General features: G+C 45.3%; 1 pseudogene; it reads left to right on the forward strand.

Moving 5' to 3' along the window:
* Positions 1-556: 556 nt before the first annotated feature.
* Positions 557-962, forward strand: LOC103077866 (glutamyl-tRNA(Gln) amidotransferase subunit C, mitochondrial pseudogene; annotated as a pseudogene).
* The last annotated feature ends 4,081 nt before the right edge of the window (positions 963-5,043 follow it).

Consider the following 5,043-nt stretch of genomic DNA (forward strand, 5'->3'; position numbering starts at 1 on the left):
AAAACATAGAGGAAGTTGAGGAGGAAAAATTACAAAGAGATATAGAGCATGTGGGTCTGGAATATGTGTGTGTGCGTGGGTGTGTTTGTGAATTAGGAAAAAGGCACACAAGAAAAACAAGTATCCTTCCCCTGGCCTTTTCTGATAACAACATTTGCATTTTCAACTGCAAGCATAAAAGGGAAGGTATCACTCTCTGATTCTCACCCCAAGGGCAGTCTGGGCTGACTAGGAATGCAGTGCCTCTGGGAGTGAAACGTTCTTCCTGAGCCCATAAATTGCCTGCCAAGGCCCAAGCCTGCCCCGAGGGCTGCTCCTTGCAACTGTTTTCGGTTTTCAGGATGATGCCTGACTCCACCTGCAACCCAGCTTCAGGAGGCAACCGAGGATCAGGCCAGGTGCAGATAGTGATTGCTGGGTAGGGGTTGGGAGAGCCAAGACCCTCAGCTGTCCACGCGATGGCAGTATGAAACGACAGGTGAGGGCGTTGAGGAAAACTGCCTACCTTTCGAAGACAGAATGTTTAGTCATAAGAAAGGGATGGAAGGAGAGAGAAATGCGGGTGTGGGCTGTGTGGCTGGGCCTTCGGGCCTCCATGGGAGGGCGCCGGGCTTTCCCCTCCAAGGCGGTGGAGGGAAGTGGCCGGATGACAGCCAAGCTGATGGAGCATCTGCAGCAGCTGGTGCTTGTGGACTTCGGCAGCCACAAGGCTGTGGCACGGCTGCAGAAAGCCATTGCTTTTGCTGACCGGTTCTGCGCCGTGGGCACGGACGGGGCCTCTGGAGTCAGTCCTGGAGGACAGATGTCTGTACATGAGATCCGACAATGTGGTAGAACCAACTGTGCTGAAGAACCACTACAAAACTCCCATCGCGTGTGGAGGAGTATTTTGTGCTTCCCTGCCCCCAGGTAATATCTTTTGGCCAAAGCTGGATGAAAAAGAGCCCTTCTCACACTGCTGAATCGCTATTCTGGGAAGGGGTGCCCTATGAACACGTGGAAGTGCTACAACTATTTTGTTCTTATGAACACGAATGTTCCCACTTCCTTCACTCGCCTGGAAAAAGTGATAGGTATCTTTTAGTAACAAACTGTTCTGAAGACAGAATTGGGAAAGATCTAGCCAAAACAAGGCAAAAAGTTCCTGATGCCAATGGAAGTAGAAGGTATTGCCAGTTTCCAAGGAAATGGATCAAGTATTTACCCACAGGCCGTTCAGCATGGAAGACTTTATCCCCTCCCCAAAAGACTGTCGGCCAAACGGCACTTAAGTGAATTTTTCTATTTATGTAACTGTTAGACATTGCATGTGATCACTATGTGATGACCTAAGCTGTCCTTTTCAGTTGCTGTTTCCGTCGACTTGAGCAGCCTTTTATCTTTACTGAACACACAGGTTTGTTCTTGGGTACCAACTTTGTTCTGAGCAGAGGGCCGACTTTCTGCTAAGGTTAAAGGAGTAGGGAGGCAGCTTTGGGAGGTGATGGATATGTTTATGGGCTTCATGGTTGTGATTTCATGTGTGTATACTTAACCCCAAGCTCATCAAGTTTTATACATGGAATAAGTACAGTTTTTTATGGAAAAAAAAAAGGGATGGGAGGAAATGGGAAGACTTTCTCTAGATACCAAATAGGATATTTTTAAAAATTAATTTTTATTGGAGTATAGTTGCTTTACAGTGTTGTGTTAGTTTCTACTGTACAGCAAAGTGAATCAGCTATATGTGTACATATATCCCCTCTTTTTTGGATTTCCTTCCCATTTAGGTCACCAGAGAGCATCGAGAAGAGTTCCCTGTGCTATACCATAGGTTCTCATTAGTTGTCTATTTTATATACAATATCAATAGTGTATATATGTCAATCCCCATCTCCCAGTTCCTCCAAACCTCCCCTCCCCCACAATAGGCTGGAATAAGTAGGCTGGAAACCAATTATTCTCATGGAAGAAAGAGAAGCTGACATAATAGGTGTTGCAGGGAAATTTTTGTGTTGTATACTCTGAAGCTTCCCAGGACACGTGAGAAGGCTGAGGGATGGGATTGCCTCGGGAGATGGCTGACCTGACACCTTCAGCATATCGCTTAATAGTGGAATCAGCCAAGGAATTGGACTAGATACATTGAAAAAAGCCCCATTTAATGTGAATCACTCAGAGAAGATGAAAAAGGAGGGAAAGAAAGCTGAAGTGAGAGAAAAGTAGGGGAGGGAGGAAGAGGAAAAGGAAAAAATAAGCGAGAACCTAGTGACAGACAGACAGAAGACATTTCGATTTCACAGTCAGTCTCCTTAAAGTTCTTGACCAGGATGTTTTATTTAGTTATTTTTATTTTTAATTTTTTAAAACTTTTAATTTTATATTGGAGTACAGTTGATTAACCATGATGTGTTAGTTTCAGCTGTACAACGAAGTGATTCAGTTATACATATAGAGGTATTGTATCTATTCTTTTTCAAATTCTCTTCCCCATTAGGTTGTTACAGAATATGGAGCAGAGTTCTCTGTGCTATACAGTAGGTCCTTGTTGGTTATCCATTTTAAATATAGCAGTGTGTACATGTCAATCCCAAACTTCCTAACTGTCCCTTCCCCCCATCCTTCCCCTCTGGTAACCATAAGTTTGTTCTCTAAGTCTGTGAGTCTGTTTCTGTTTTGTAAATAAGTTCATTTGTATGATTTTTTTTAGATTCCACATATAAGCAATAGCTGCAATATTTCTCTTTTTCTGTCTGACTTGCTTCACTCAGTATGGCAATCTCTAGGTCCTAAAGGAAAGAATCAGGCAGTTGCCCACTTAAGAGATCATTACACTTTGATAGAAATCTACAAATAAATAAATGGATAAAAAATAAGTAACAGGAATAACTGAGAATGTTGTTGATAAGCTTAGGTTTGTGTCTTACTAACATATTCATTTATGAAAATATTTGTCACATTGGAGAAGTTTTCAGAGATGGAGCAAAGTCCACAAGCCAGGTGTCTTCATGACACTAATGAGGTCATCTGTGCTTACATACGCACTTCTAACTTCCCCACCTGTCTTAATCTGTTCAGGCTGCTATAACAGAATACCACAGACAGAGTGGCTTATAAACAACAGAAATTTGGGGGTATTAACGTATATACACTACTATATATAAAATAGATCACCAACAAGGGCTGATTATATAGTACCGGGAACTATATTCAATATCTTATAATAACCTATAATGGAAAAGAATCTGAAAAAGAATAGATTTATATGTATATCTGAATCACTTTGCTGTACACCTGAAACTAACACAACATAGTAAATCAACTATACTTCAATTAAAAAAAAAGAACAGAAATTCATTTCTCATAGTTCTGGAGGCTGGGAAGTCCAAGATCGAGGCATTGGAAGGCTTGGTGTCTGGTGAGGGCCAGACTGCTGGTTCACAGACAGCCCTCTTATGGCAGAAGGGGCAAGAGAGCTCTCTGGAGTCTCTTTTATAAGGGCAGAGCCCTCGTGACCTAATCAATTCCCAAAGGTCCTACCTCCAAATACCATCGCATTGGGGATTATGTTTCAACGTGAAGTTTTGGGGGCACAAACATTCAGTCTGTAGCACCACCCAGTGTCTCCCAAGTGTGCCCTGATTATCTTAGGGTCTGATAACTGTGAAAGAGCACTAGAAATTATAAATTACTAGGTAAATGTGAGGAATGTATAATTGTTCTAATCTTATTTTACAGCATAGAGGGCAGGATTATACAAAATTATTTCTGTTTTGCACAGGAAGGAAGTGATGTTCAGTGACATAAGTGATTCACCCAGAGCCACTTGGGAGGGGGGAACCAGGCAGTGATCCTGAGGTAGCCATGTTGGTTCTGTCTTCCATCCTTAGCTCTGCTGCTTAGGCCCAGCTCAGCTCTTGATGTTATGAGTGGGTCTCTGCATTGGCCTCCCATTGGTGTCCTTTGAGGAAGGTGTGAAAAAAGACAAGTGTTGGGATCGACCCCATGTCAATTCAACCAGAACTCTGGGGATGGGAGCCCAACATTGGTTTTTATTAAAAACTCCTCAGGAGGGTTCTAATGAACCAAGGTGAAGAACCTCTGATGTAAGCCATCTTGACTGATGGGACTTTTGATCTACCAAAGACAACCAAGTAACATTTGAGGGAGCTATGAGGCTGCTTTCCCCGGGCAGGGCTCCATTCCCTCTGCCATGGTAACTGGCCCCAGCTAGCATCACCCCCCTGTCCCCCACACTCTGATCATCTGCAGAGTTCTGCAGTTTGATAGAGAGCCAGGCAGTATCAAGTGGCAGATCCCTAGTGACAGGAAATCCAAGAGAGGAGTTGAATCAATAAGGGGCATAATGTGGTTAAAAATGGCCCTGTTGCTTAGACAGAGAACCCCAGGGAGAAGACAGAGCTTTCGGTCGGTCTAAGCAGAGCTACAGAGTGAGGTTGGCAAGCTTGAGGATGCAGAAGAACAGTGTTGAGTGGGTGAGCAGGAATATTGCTGTTGAGTAGAGACGGAGAGGTGGTGTGGGGCTTGGGCCTGAGGCAGCAGTGGCCTGAGGGTTAGGATGCAGTGGCCAAAATTGTGCTACACCAGAGGCAGCCATGTAGGACTCAAGGTCAGTCCATCAGGTCAGAGCTGGAACCCAACTCCAGGGCAGAGGAGCCACAGCACTGGAGTCTCAGAAGGAAAATGCAAACACAGAGAGGAACACGCAGGTTTGGAGAAGTCCACCGGGACCACTCCCGCCAGTCTGGGCTGTGCATGGAGGTTGCTCTGCTTGCCCAGCCAGCCTGCTCCCAGCCATATAATTTGTGAGGGTCTAGTGCAGAATGAAAATGTGGGACCCCTTGTTTAAAAAGCAGGAGGGCTTCCCTGGTGGCGCAGTGGTTGAGAGTCCACCTGCCGATGCAGGGGACGCGGGTTCGTGCCCCGGTCCAGGAAGATCCCACATGCCGCGGAGCGGCTGGGCCCGTGAGCCATGGCTGCTGAGCCTGCGCGTCCGGAGCCTGTGCTCCACAACGGGAGAGGCCACAACAGTGAGAGGCCCGC

Source organism: Lipotes vexillifer, unplaced genomic scaffold (assembly GCF_000442215.2).
Source record: "Lipotes vexillifer unplaced genomic scaffold, Lipotes_vexillifer_v1.1 scaffold1010, whole genome shotgun sequence".
In the NCBI taxonomy this organism is placed as follows: Eukaryota; Metazoa; Chordata; class Mammalia; order Artiodactyla; family Lipotidae; genus Lipotes; species Lipotes vexillifer.